This window comes from Podarcis gaigeae (assembly GCF_964106915.1).
Source record: "Podarcis gaigeae genome assembly, chromosome: 3".
Taxonomy (NCBI): Eukaryota; Metazoa; Chordata; class Lepidosauria; order Squamata; family Lacertidae; genus Podarcis; species Podarcis gaigeae.
The window spans coordinates 41,822,968-41,837,816 of NC_139680.1; the positions used below are offsets into that span (position 1 = coordinate 41,822,968).

The following is a 14,849-nucleotide window of genomic DNA, read 5'->3' on the forward strand; positions in this document are numbered from 1 at the left end:
AGAGAGCTCTAGGGGCTTTCATATGAAGGAGGAATGAGGGAGAAATCTGATTCAATTCCCATTTAAAGTCAAACCTATCTAATTCACACCGTACACAATACAAGGACCAAACCACAGCCACCCTTCAAATTTCACACTTCTGCAGAGGAAGGCACTACTGTCCCAGCAAGACCAGTGGCGGAGGGAGGGTCTTGCGTATTGGCACGTCGCCAGTGGGGATGTGGGACGTTGCCCACGCGAGTGTTGTCCCAAGGGGGTGGTGCGGGCGTGCACATCCATCCCAATGGGGCGGCCAAGCACGGGGGCGGAGTGGTTACACAGCTCCCGCTGTGCTTGCTTTACACCCATGTAAGCGGCTCCTTTCCCGCTTTAAAGCGAGCCTCAGAGAAGGGATGGACGGGAGGCATGGCTCCCGTCCGTCCCTCCTCCGCACAGCATTCGCTTCATAAGATGCACAGACATTTCCCCTTACTTTTTAGAAAGAAAAAAGTGCATCTTATGGAGCGAAAAATACGGTTTGTCATTTTTCTGTCACTGATGACCAGATGCAAGGTTGTTGTTTTTTCAGACGTAGCCTGCTATTCAGAGGTGAAAAAGCTTCACTTATCAAAACATATTTGCTTATACATCATAATTCTGTCCTTTGCATTGGATCATATTCTCTCTCTCTCTCTCTCATTCTCTCTCTCCTCTGCTCAGGTAGGGATGGGTGAGAAACCTATTTGTTTCACATTTTTATGCAGATCTCACTAATTTGCACTTCCCAAAGCGATATGTAATCCAGCGATATGCATCCTTCAAAATTTGAAGCACAGGCTTCTAACACCCCCCCCAAAAAAAAGTTTAAGAAACCTATATTGGAGGAAGTGCACACAAATATTATTACATTAGCTAATAAAATAATATATAGAAATTGATTATCTTAGGGAAATTGCTTGCAACAACATGTACAAATCACATGCAACAATGTGTAAATTAGGTGAAATGCACACAAAAATGCATATAATCTTTTAATGAAGGCTTTTATCAAAGATTTGCAAACTGAGGTGGAAATGGTGTGAACTGAACCTAAGACTGGGGAAATGAGAACCCAAGATAAGCCAATGTTGACCAATTCATCCATCCTGATTAAGGGATGCCTAAGATAGATAGATTTAAACAGAAGACAGTTACTCAGGACTATCCATTGCTTTTTATAATGCAACCCTAACCACACTGTCCTTTTAGCCATAAAAATACAGTACAGTTAATAATTTAGCAGTCAGGGAAATTTTGTTTAGCCTCTAAATAGCCTCTGAATAATTGAGAAGGCATTCTGACACCAGATAGCTTTTTCAGTGCAGCGACATCCACCTCGTGTAAAATGGTGAAGAGAGATTGAAATGAATGAACCATCCCCCGAAGACTCTCACATTACGGCTTATGAATACGCTCTCCAAATCAGAAGCCAATGAAAAAGAAGACGGCTGCTCATATTCACCAGTGAGAGAAGCCACTTCCCATTCGTTCACTTCTTACACACAACCTGCTGAATATCTATGGCTGATAGAAATCAAAGGATAAATTCTTTGATAATGACTCTGTGCATTTCTGCATATATACCATATTTTTTGCTCTATAAGACTCACTTTTTCCCTCCTAAAAAGTAAGGGGAAATGTGTGTGCATCTTATGGAGCGAATTCAAGCTGTGCAGCTATCCCAGAAGCCAGAACAGCAAGAGGGATTGCTGCTTTCACTGCGCAGCGATCCCTCTTGCTGTTCTGGCTTCTGAGATCCAGAATATTTTTTTCTTGTTTTCCTCCTCCAAAAACTAGGTGTGTCTTGTGGTCTGGTGCGTCTTATAGAGCGAAAAAAACGGTATATATATTTTATTGAAGGGGTATTTTTTGTTTGTTTTTTAACTGAAGCACATTGAAATTCTAAAATGAATCAAAGGAGATGAGGGAGAAGGGAAAGGGAGAGTAGGGTTGCAAAATCTCTTAAGGCTAGGTATGCTTGGTAGCTTGGTAGCTAAGCAATGGTGCCCACAGGGTCCCCGGACATTTGATGGTCTATTGGTCCCTGTGCCACCACTGCGATTGCTTCCCCGCTGCCACCAACCCGTTTCTCTCGGGTACACACGGAGTCCAGACAGTTGTTAACATTAAACCAAATAAACAAGTTTATTGTACAAGCATTAACAAGTTTATGGTTTCAGATAATTTTTCTTGTCAGTTTCTTAATCTTAGTTTTTTTACTGGCCTATACCTTTCTAATAACTTCTAACTGATTATCCCAACTGTCTATCTGACTCCTCTTAACAGATTCTCTCACCCTCTCACATCAAACTATCCCAACCCACAGACTTATCCTCCCTCTCTCTTCTCTAACACCCGACTGACTCCTTAACAACTCTAACTGTAACTCTAACTCCTCCCCTTGGGTTCTCACTGGTCCATCACTTCACACTCATTTAACCCTTTCCTTATGACCCAGCATGATGTCACCTAGGAGGGCAAACACCACAGTGCCTGCCAAAACTAGCTTGGTGCCTGGTGGGATAGGAATTGAGCCTTGTTTCTGTTGTGGGCATAGGATTGCTCATGGTGGTAAGGTGGAAGGTTAGGCTGTTCCTGGTGCTGCAGGCTGAAGCCTGATGGATTGTGGGAGAAGCAAATTGCAAAACCTTACAGGAAATGATAAGCCGGTGTTATTCTGACTCACAGATAATAGCCCTTAAATCTAAAACCCTGAAACTTTAAATCAAACCTAGAGACCTGGCAACCCTTAGATGGTAGAAAGGAAGGACAGAAGAGGCATGGCACAGAGGAGCTGTTCTTTATTTATTGCCGTTTATTAATTGCTTCACATGAACTGCCATTTATTCATTGCTTCCCAGAAAATATGTAAAAGTGATTGCACAATGAAAACATCAGTAATAAAAGAAATTACAATTTCATATATTTACATAAATGAAAACAGTTTTAAAACAATTATGGACACTCATATGTAAGAACAATCACAAATCCAACAGAGACCAGAACTGGGATCAAGATTTTCAGTTGCGGGAAAAGGAAGGCATTCAATAGGTGCCGGAATGACAGTAGAGATGGTTCTGGTCTGAGGGAATAAGTTCCAAAGGGTAGGTTCCACCATGCTGAAGACCCAGTTCTTACACTGCACAGAATGGGCCTCTTGAGAAGATGATATATAGGAGGGCCTTTCCTGCAGAACTTTGTGATTTACAGAATATATATGGAGTGAGACCATTGTTTAAATTAAGAGATGAGAGACAAAAGGGCATAGTCATGGATACAAAGGAGGGCGATGGGTGACAGCAGGTAAATGGACAGGTATTGGGGGAACAGGAGAAATGGTGATGTATGGTGTGGGGGTTGGGAACTGTGGTCTAGGGAGGGGTAAGAGTAGTTAGGAGAAACAGAGAAGAAGATGGATCAGAAATGGCCGGTAGAATTCCTGCCCTTCCGGACACATTCTCCGCTCAAGCTAGGACATATACCAGCTTGGAGCAGAAATGTTCCCTCAGACGAGATCTCTGTGGGAGGCCACAAGATGAACGCTGTTACATTTTTAATGCTCTGTTAACTGTATTGGGTCAAAGGTTCAGAAAGGTGACAGTGAGGGCTACATTGCACTTAAACTTAATCATCTGCTTTCCAGTCATGCAGGTGGAAAACTCCTAAGCCTTTCCAGGATGCCAGCCTCTAGAAAATGTGGTGCTATTTGCCTCATGTATAAAAACTTTTAAAACCAATAAAAGTTACAAGCGGCCATACTGCCATTTCCACAGGAGATGTACCCAGTGAGCAACAGAACCCAATTTTGCCTTAATATTGGTGAGCCATGAGTAATACAAGGGCTATAAAAATCTTCAGTTTATATGCAATAGGTTTTCTCACATTGATGAGCATTGCTTTTCACTCAGATAGACACTTTAAAGTGACAGGGTGACTAAGCGCTCAGCTAGATTGATAATTTCCACAATCAATCAGTAGCTCAGCTCTATAAATGTTTAGCTAAGAAATGTCATTCATTTGTTTCAGTGGAGCTACCTTTTTATGGGAATTAACTCCCCTTTACAGAGTTATGTAGAAGACAGGCCCTATAATTGGTTCCGTCCGATAAAAACTATTCAAGACACTCTCTTTCAAAGTTTAAATAACAAATAACTTTTACTTTGTGTACTTGCACTTGCAGATTAAATATACCACAGCTGGGTGTTACTTATATTACTAATACATATTACATAGCTTTGTATCAAAGATAAATACAGTTGCAGGCTGTTACAGACTGACTAACTCTGAGGCAGACAGCAGCACAACAGAGCATACCTGCTGCTCTAACAGTTAAGACTGTCATAGCTGTACCAACTGCCATAACTGCCTCAGGCGTATAGGAGCCAACTCCTAGGGGCCAAGGGGTCTTTCCCCCCCAATAAAATATTTGAGGGGGGCTTCCCCCCAGTTGATGGGCAATGCCATTCAAATGGTGTGTGTGCACTGTCATGTGATCAGTCAGGGTGATCACATTTCCAAGCCGGGTTGCACTGCTAACAAAGTGTCTCAAGGGGCTCAGAGACTCCTTCAGCTTCTGGGTGGCTCTGTGGGAACGGCCATTGCCCCAAAAAATTGCCACAGCCACCCCGCACCCCCATCCCAAGAAATGAAGCCAAACGTCCTGAGGGAAATGCTCAAAGCTCAAGAAAGGAGAGGATGTTGAAGTAACAGGGGGATGTGTATTTTATGACAGATCAGACGGTTTCCTAAAGCTACAGATGCAAGTCAAATACTGTGGTTGGTAAACACTCCTAGTACATATGCTTAGGATTCCACCCTTTGTTAATTTCTGCCACATCTGTGGAATCCAACTCTGGATCTTGTGTGATTTTTTCCCCCCTGAGAGAAATATGAGGAAAAGTAGCTCTAAGACTAGCTACAAGATTTATTTAAAGCATATGGCTTACAGGTGCCTGACTGTCAGTCTTCATGCTTTCTTACAGAATAGGTACAAAATCAAACACAAGTCCCTACTTTTATCATTTTTCAAGCTAATCGACTTAGACATCAAAGTGGATTTTTTACTCCTCTCTAAACTACCCCCCCATGGTACTACCAGAGGTGTACCTGGGGTCCCTTGCATCCTTGGCAAGGAGCTGTATCAATGCCCCCCCCCAAAATCACTTTACCACAATAGCCACATTATAAATTACTACATTTTATGCAACCTAAGTACTCGAAGTGTCCAGAGTGAGAGCGAGGTGAGGAGGAAGGACGAAAAAGATGACACACCTTTGTGCCGTGGTGTGAGAAGGATGGGAGGCTTCCAGTGTGTTTGATCTTTCCACGACAACGGTGGCACATCACCAACATATATGTCATACACCCCATAGTTTGGTAGGTTATTTTTGCAGAGGGTGGTGGGCCTGACCTATATACTCAGCAGGGACAGTTTCACAAACCCCTTTGTATTCTTCTGGGTACTACGTCTGTACCCTAGAGCTTCCTAGTTCCTACAATCAGTATAGTTTTATAAATTCATTCTTATGATTCCCACTTCTGTCATATAGCTAAGACGCCAACCACTTTGCACTACAAGCTAGTCAATAGGCTTGGGGAGGGGCTTGGCTAGAGCCAAGATCTAAATGCCTGAAACTCAATTAAAAATCATTTGATCCAAGCCCACTCAACGCACACTCACATGCTTATATTTATAGGACAGCAGTGAGGTGACGATGCGGTGCATTGCCAAGTTTGCCTGACAATTGACCTTGTGAATGCTCCACCATATATCATGATTGCTGCTTCGCTGGTGACCAGTCTGAAATATTCCAAACAGAAAATATTGCACTTAAGACCTTGACAGATTAAAGCCTTCACAGTATCTGTCAACACACATCTGCATCCCAAAATGGCAAATCAGTGGCAGCTTTGCCATTTCACCCTGGTGTGCTTGTGTAAGGCTATCATATGAGAACTCTCAGCTCAGCATTAGTACAAAGCTTTGGCACATAGGTGCAGAGAGAGAAAAGGAACATATATTTTTTTTTGCACTGATATTTCTGCAAGCTCTCTGCACCCATGTGCCAAAGCTTTGTATTGATGCTGAGCTGAGAGTTCTCATATGATAGCCTTTGGTTTAAATTTCTCTACCTCCAAATTTCACAACACCCCCCCCCCAAACTGACCCAAATGGTGCTGATTTTACACCCAGCAAAATGGGGACTACTTTTGGCTAGCCCTGATTTTTTACATACCCAAACATGCATTTTCCTCCTCAGGTTTTTGGGCCTTTCACCTTCATTTCTTTTCCTCTCCTCCTCCTTGTGAAAAGTAATTCCCACTTACTACATCTGTGTTTTCACCCCATTGTGCCTGTCTGAACTAGAGCTCTAAAAAGAAAGAAAAAATTCTTAGTGTTCCTAACTAAAAGGAAATTTCCTCCAAATGTTTTACCATGGTAGGGAATTTCTTTAAAAACATTAAACTGGCTGCTTTTTAATGATGTGTTTAAAATTAAACATTCCCAGATGGGATGTATATTATGGACAAACCATGTCCTTCAGTTCAAGTACCCTGTTTACTTTAAAATCTGAAACTAACTACAAATGCAAACCAGTTTTTATTTTCAAGCACCTGGAAAAAATTACCAAATTCTTAGGTGTGCATTGTAATGAGAACAAATACAGAAGAGTGTGAATTCTTGGGTTTCAATATCTATTTTTAAATTGTTTCCCGAGTAAGCTTTCTATTTAGATTTAATGAGATTCTAACTGCATTTTAAAAAAGAAAAAAATCCCAGACGATTATTAAAGACATATTCCTGTAGGTTTTGCACACATAGTTTAAACATTTCTTAAACAGTGTTTCAGATCATCGTTGGCATTCCAGATGAGTTATCTTCCTAAATAAGTTGAATTATTAAACTTTTACTAGAAACACACACTGCGGGGGGATTAACTGTTTTTCAAGAGACACAAATCTCTGCAGTTGCTCAGCTCTGACGGATCTGCTTTTTAAATGGTTTGGCTGCCATCCTGCACACAATTAGGCCTCTAAAATCCAATTGATTTGTGATAGAATTTAAACTGCTTGTGTGTGCTGGATTGCAGTCCAGGTGATTTTAAGGCACATTTTTTTTTGCCTATTATTTTAAAGCCACCTAAAATCAATTTAAACATCACCATGTACAGTGGTACCTCTTGATACGAACAGGATCCGTTCCGGAGCCCCGTTCGCATCCAGAAGCCAACGCAACTCATGTCTGCGCATGCGCAGGTCGCGATTCGCCGCTTCCGCGCATGCGCTTGACGTCATTTTGACCGTCTGCGCATGTGCAAGCGGCGAAACCCGGAAGTAACGCATTCTGTTACTTCTGGGTTGCTGCGGAGCGCAACCCAAAAGCACTCAACCTGAAGCAACTTCAACCCGAGGTATGACTGTACAAGATAATACCAGAAGAGAGAGATTATTGTGATAAACAGGTCATGGGACCTAAGAAAGCTGCTCTGTGAAATCTCCCATAATAGTATTGTGGATTCAGCAGGTGGTCATTTAAAGGTGCATTTATCTGCCCCACTCTTTTTGATAGGTTCTCTAATACTTCCCTGTACTGACAAGTGGTGGAAGCATCCAACAGATCCTCTTAACTGGTCATCATGGATTTGGTTAAGGACCAGCACCAGAGGTTGGCAAAGTCAGGCACCTTCCTAGGCCCATGCTCCAATTGGGGGGCGGCACAGCCAATCCCTAGAGCCTCCTGGCTTCCTCCTCCTCTTTCCTGCTGCTGCTGCTGCCTGTTCACCTGCCCTCACCAAGTGAATGAGCATTGGGAGGAACAAAACAAGGAGCAGTAACCACAACACATCTTGCCAGCACACCTTCTTTAGGAGATGGTACAACTAGGCCCAAAGGAAGAAACCAGTGAATCGGCAGTAACAACTGTAGACAGAAGAGGCGGGTACTTAATGAGATGGGTCCACTGAGAGAATCTCACCCAAAGACCCCCAAATCTGGAACAAGCATTGATTTGGTTGACCAGCTAGAGCACTTCAGATACTATCTGTATGGGGGGCAGGGAGTGCTCATTTTACACAATGTTGTCACCACAGTTTGTCATAAGTATCCTTGGGTGGCACTCCTGTTGTTACTGAATCGCAACTCACATCATCCTTGACTATTGGCTGCGTCATCTTGGGATGTAGCCCAACAACATCTGGAGGCCCACCCACGCTTGCATGGCTTACAGGGTGATCATTTCCCCCACCTGTGGTAGTCTTACTGCAACTTTAGCAAAGGCACAAGCAGAAAAGAACTACAGCTTTCTCCTGTCTTGAGTTGTTGGAAAGCAGAAGCTGCTGAACTTTTTGCTACTCAGGCAAGCTTCTAAAAGTTCAAAGCTGCTGTCAAAAAAAAGGTGGTAGTCTTAGTAGCTGAAAGGAAATCTCAGAAATACTGTTTTTTGACTCTCTTTTTTGTTCCAGCTTTCTCTTCTCATTCATAATCAAGGGCCAAACTAGACATGTCATTAAGTGTATTTTTGCATTTACTCCAGTGGTGGGTTTGACCAACACCACCCCAAGCAAAGTATCAGTTTTGGAAATGTGATTTTCTGCAGGAGGAAAAGATTCAAATCTCTCCCACACTGAACACAGGTGCAAGCTCTCTCTATACATGTACATGGTTGTGTGAAAGAGCATACTCTTGTTGATTTGTACAGATCAACTATTTGTATATACAGGTGCACAGATTGTACACTTATTGAATGTAACATGTCAGTGCTCCCGAAGTCTGCTGTAATCCTGACTATCAGCTGATGCAATTTACATCAAAGCCGCATTTTTTAAAACCCTAGATGCAAAAGCTCAAAAAAGACAAATGCCTAAATAAAAACAAGGGAATATACTGCTGGTGATAGGTACATTACAAAGTGAATGTTTGGTCTCACCAACAAGATCAGAGATCAGGAACTAGGTACCCTGTCAGATTACAGGGCCCATCTCTGACCATTGGTCATGCTGTCTGGGGCTAAGGAAGTTGGGGTCCAACATCAGCTGGAGTGCCATAGATTCTCCAGTCCCTGATCTACATACAGCCTTGTTAACAGGGAGCATCTTGCATTATGAGACATTTAGAGCAAACTGATTTTGTCTACTCATAAATGGGGAAACGAGGAAGGAAGATCTCCAGAAAGTACAGACTGCAAATCATTTCAAAATGAGATATGTCCCAATCACAGAGGCCATACTGAAACATCACCTCATAATTGCTCAATATACAAGTCAGAACATGTCAAGATGAAATGCTTGAGGAACATGGTTAGCTATTATTGTGTTTACTCTTTCCGGGGTGTGATGGAATGCAGAATGAGCCACATGGCAGGAATTGTTGTTCTTTTTTAAAGCTATAAAATGAAGACACAGGCAGATCTGTTAAATGGCATTCTCCCTTCAGGAGTATACACCATGGCTTTGTCCATGGACTTGAACCACAGCTCCCATCTTCCCTGGCCTTGCTTGCTGGGGCTGATGAGAATTGTAGTTCAGCAACATAAACACAGGTTCTCAACACCTGATCTAACTCATGGTGTTTTTTGGAAACTACCGCCCAAATGCTATTGACCAGTAAGCAACTGGACACAAACAAACAAATATCATGAGCAGCTCATACCATTACTGCCCATGAACTGTCACACCATTGCACTTCCTGGATTTTTTTCATGCAAATATTTGTGCTTCTTTAGTGGTACATTTTGCATGATTGGTGTGGACAGGTGTTTCCTTCTGTACCTCTTCATGGTCATTGCGGCATCCATGCTCTTGTATTACCAGAGTCCTTATTTTTATCTACGCATTTGCAACATGACATCCACACCCCTATTCACTCTGTTTCATTTTATCTGATAATTTGTGTACATAAACGAAAACTGACTATTCCACTGTCCCAGGACCTGATTGCCTCATTCCATCTCAATTTTCCATTTTTTGGGGTGGTGGTCAAATGGAACAGTGTTTATATGGGTGCTGGTTATGATATACCATTATTTCAAATAGAATATATAAGAAATGAAATTAGGAGCTGGTTATTTGCATAGGGCTCCTCTGCTCTAAAACTTGTTGACGGATTGGTTCATCAGCCACTGATCTTCTTGTCCTGGGGTCATGATATTGGATAGCAATATCTGTTTCCACACCCTTGTTATGGATACCAAAGTATGTGGTGATGAGTGAATGAGAGCAAACTCTCTCTATAAACCTTCCTTGAGGCAAACTCGGGGTATTTTCACACACATCTCTGAAAAGGTGTAGCAGAAACACAGGGCAAGCTGGCCCAGAATTGCTAGAATCCTCCCCAAATGGACTCATATTTTTGGGACATGTTCACACCAATCAATTCTGTGCCCCAGGAAAAGGAACAAGCTAAACGTCCTGCTGATCACTTTTCCCAGTGGATCTTCCTGCTGCTGGGAAGTTTATGCCTGTCAATATTTGGGGGCTGCTTTTAAGCACATCTATTTTCCAGCAAGTCTGAGTGTTTACTCCTGAGCAGAGCCACAGCTAGGGAGGCCTCAAGCCTACTGCTCAAAATAGAGCCATTCCCATTCAACAGGTCCCATCCAGCCCTTCCCTGGAGTAGGAGAGATAATGACTGGTGACCTGAGTGAGTTCACATTGGCCAATCGACAGGCATTTGACAAATAACAGGAGCCTTAAGCACTGTTTAGGCTCCAGAGAACAAATGTATTAGGCTCCAGAGAACAAATTAGGAGGAAGAGGAAGACAATCACTAAGGTTAAAAACAATTTCTTCACTTCTCACAGTCTCTTACATTGCAAGCTGTCTTTAAATAGAAGTGCACACTCTCCCCCCCCACCACTATCTAATGCTAGCCAGATAGAACAGAAAAAACCCCAAACAAAACCTCTTCAGATTGCATGTTTCTGTTTCATATCACTTGTCAAGGAAAATGAGATGATAATGCCAAAACTAGTAGTGCTGTTAATAATATTTATTATTTATATGTTTTAAAAAGAAAAGAGATGCACATAGATCAACAGAGAGGAAAGGCATTGCCCACAGGCCCATAATCAAAAGAGGGAAGGGGAGTGATGGGAAAGGGGATGGCTTTTTCATTGAACACAGCTTGAGGAAGGGCAAAGCATCTGCCTTGCATTCAGAAACCCCTAGCTCATCTCCAGGTAGGGCAGGGGGAGACCACTACCAGGAACCCTGAAGATCTGCTGCCCTTCCGTGTAGACAATACTCCACTAGATACCGCAATGCTCTGACGCAATGGAAATAACATTTGTCATTGTTTTCAGGTGCTTCATTCTTAAGGTTTCATCTTGCATCCTTTTGGCTTCCAGAGAATATGAAACACCTTTCGGGAAGGATTTTACTTTATGGAAATCCCATATGAGACCTTAAGCACGTGCAGTTCTATTAGCTATATTTTCAAAGCTGGGTTGGGCAAAACTTTAGAGCTGCATCTGAAGAATCTGTGACATTTTCTTTTTAGTGCTGCTTGTCTTTATTTCTCAGAAATAAAGACAAAGGCTGTTCTTTAGATAAATCTGGATATACTGCAAGCCCAGTTCAGTGCCTTTTGTCCATAATCCTGTATTTCCTTTCCTTTTTATAAATGACACTTTATTTAGCTCCCTTTCAATATACTGTGTATATTGAATACTATATGTATACTACCCCGTTTTTTCTTTTCTTTTCGTTGAATCAGATTCCCATAGATGATGGAAGTGGAAGAGACAGCTGGTTATTGGTAGGCACTCTGCTATCTTGCACTCTCAATTTCAAAAATATATTTTCTTGATATTATGTGCATTGAGTTTCTAGTGCAATAATCACATACCTATGCAGTCACAGGTACCTCCTCTCCAATCTTCTGTTGTAGAGATCCTACATTATTTTTAGGCTGCATACACACTAACCTGTTTACAGGACAAAAATGTGGTTTTTCTCCATCCAGAATCATTGGTGCTCATCCTCAACATGCTGCTTTCAATCTAGAATTATTCTAGAGCCTGCTGTCTACAAGGGTGGGTATAGCTTTATGATACATGGGTTTATCCATACTTCCATTTTTCCTGCCACTTTCCCCCCCTGGGGAAACCCATTTTTAGTGCTAAATCAGAACAGAATGATGATTAATATACACAGAATAATAAATTAATAATAAATTAGAATACAAAACATTAAACAAAGCCACAGAGACTTGTGAACTACCCAACCTAAGATGAACTTATAATGTCTGGTTTCAATAGATTTTTCAAATGCTTAACTCAGTCTTTTAGATAAGTTCATGAAGATACCAACAAAAGGTAAGTTTGGTGTGATTCACAATAGCCAGAGATGCTAGTGGAGTTGTAGATAGATGTTAATGAAGTTGTAGACGACAGGGTGCCGGTGTTTTGCCCCTGTTTTGCCCTGGCAGTCCAAGTAATCAAGAGGCTGCTGTTCGCCCCCAGTGGGGCCCTTTTACTAGGGCTTGCAGGTAGTCTCTTCAGCTTAAGCCAAGAAAGAGTATTCTCTATAAGATTGAATAACAATAAAAGTATCCAGACTTTGAGATTAGACCACTGAAGAAGCCCAGAAAACTATCTTGGGAGTGTGCTACCTACAAGGTTGGGTAGTTCGCAAGTCTCTGTGGCTTTGTTTAATGTTTTGTATTTTTCTCAGAAGCTTGATAAAGAATGTATAATTTATTATTCTGTGTATATTAATCGCCAACGTGTTGCATGAGTCACACTACTATCAGCAGCACAGGTTGCATTTTTCTAGCATTAAATCAGAACAGAATGGCAATTGGGTTTTCCGCATATTGCAGTTTGTTCCACTTTAGTCCTAAAGAGCAGGTTTTCTGGATGAAAGTGGCAGGCCAAAGGCAAAACCTCTCAGACCCATGCCTAGAAAGCAATGGAAAGGGGGGGAAATTGTTTGGCCCCATGCTTTCAAGCGGATAGATTGTCCACACCTTTTCCTCCCTACATGTGTTCTCTGAAGTGGTAATTGCCATCTTGGCATACACCCACCTGCACTGTCATTGCTTACATCTGCTTTCAAGGGGGCAAACAGTGGAGTCGTGCAGAATCAATCTGCAGTGAGGTTGTGTTTTTGGAAAGGAATAGTTTCTCAGGAAGTGCTTTTCAGGGGGAAAGAATATGCAATAGATATAGACTTTGTGTGGACTATGTGGAAGTACTCAGGGCTCCAATGAGTTTAGAATAAAATGTTGCATGTACACAGCCTACGTTTTTATTATTATTATTGTAGCCAGTGGTCATTACAATACAAATCCTGCCAAACAACCAAGACAGTCCAAGGGTAAGTCAAAACATATACATTTTCAGAGCTGCAAATTTTCATAACTTAAAATGTCTCATTGGCCAGCAGCCATCTAATTTTGAAACCATCTGACTGACCTTCTGAAATAAACAGAAGAATCTATCCCTGGGTGAATCATATAAAGGGCAGTATAGCAGAATATAGTGTGTGATGTCTCTGATCTGATTCAAGCCATGTATATAATCATTTGTTGGCCCGTTAAAAAATTTGCTGGTCAGATTTCTAAAATGAAGTTCGAGAATCAGATTCAAGGAACGTGCACAGGGAGAGAGTGGTAGGCTGTGCTTTATGCATGTGTTCCTTGAGTGATTGTACACATGAATGTTTTTGTATGGCCAATGGAAGCACTGTCCCTGATCTAGTTCTCGAGTTCCCGGCACACAAAACAGGACAACAGTCAAACCAGAAGAAGTCACCTTTCCAGCTTAACTATAATACAATGCTGTTTTCAGCTGTTTCGTGTAAGAACTGCTTTTGCTGTAATTCTGACTGATTGATTTCCCCACTCTCATCTACTGGACAAGAAGAGAGCAAACCTTATGAAACCAATTTCCAATTATGAGACCCGGCTGGTCTCTGGGGCACACCTGCTGTTTCTTCCAGTTTACTGGATTCAGCAATTCTCCAAGGGTAAGGGTGGAGTTACTAAAATCCTACTGAATAGATGACTTTCTCTTACACACATGGCAATTCCATACAACACTATGTAATGCCTAGGCAGCTAGAGCAGAAACTTTAGGTTCCATTTAGTTAGTTGTCTTTAAAGTCAGGAAGTTAAATGTGCCATAACAACAACAACAACCCTGCTTTTTTCCATTGCCAGGCTTTAATGATTCTCATACTGGGCGATACAATTGGTCTGTTAACGGGAAATATGTTGAAGGCCCGTTCTTCTTTCCTGAATGAAACACTGGCTGTGCTGACCTTGGCTGGAAGTTTATTGTTACTCACTGTTGTGAAGAGAAAGCAAAAGCCAGTGACAATTTGTTCATACAATTTAAAATATATTATTGAGCCTTTCAGCCACATTGAGAGTTCTTTAATGATCAGCAGATGTGTTGCCTGTGTCAGTTTTCTTTGGACACAAACAGAATCTGCTCAGCCTGTCCCAGGATCCCTTTGGCCGCTCAGCTACATCTCAAGGCCCACTGCCTAGCTAATTTGGTGTTTGCTCCCTTGTGTGTCATTATAACAGGGCTGGGGAGGTTCAGCTGTGTTTTCCTGTGACCTGGTGTCACCCTGAAGCAAGTTTGGTTCTTCCCCTCCTCTCATTCCTCCTTGGTGCTTAACGACAGTCAAATCACCTAATGAGTGGCTTGAGCTACCGCTCCCGAATTATTTTCTTAAAACAAATTGTTCGTTGTTTTCATTCCACAAATGATATTGACCCACTTTCATGATCTTCAGAAACTGAAAAGGAGGCAAATATTCATACCATGGTCAGCAGCCATTTTGAAGCAGCAGTAAAGCAGGAGTTGACCAAGGTGGCCTGCA

At 41.9% G+C, this 14,849-nt stretch overlaps 1 long non-coding RNA gene across 2 annotated transcripts; it reads left to right on the forward strand.

Moving 5' to 3' along the window:
• The first annotated feature begins 2,093 nt into the window (after positions 1-2,093).
• LOC310841213 lies at positions 2,094-14,377 on the forward strand. 2 transcript variants are annotated; one of them, XR_014562410.1, is made up of 4 exons: positions 2,094-4,489; positions 11,980-12,049; positions 13,284-13,334; positions 14,179-14,377. It is a non-coding gene; the product is annotated as an uncharacterized lncRNA (long non-coding RNA). The 2 variants fall into 2 exon arrangements; XR_014562411.1 differs by lacking the exon at positions 2,094-4,489 and adding an exon at positions 11,108-11,772 and having other exon boundaries at positions 11,877-12,049.
• Positions 14,378-14,849: the final 472 nt, after the last annotated feature.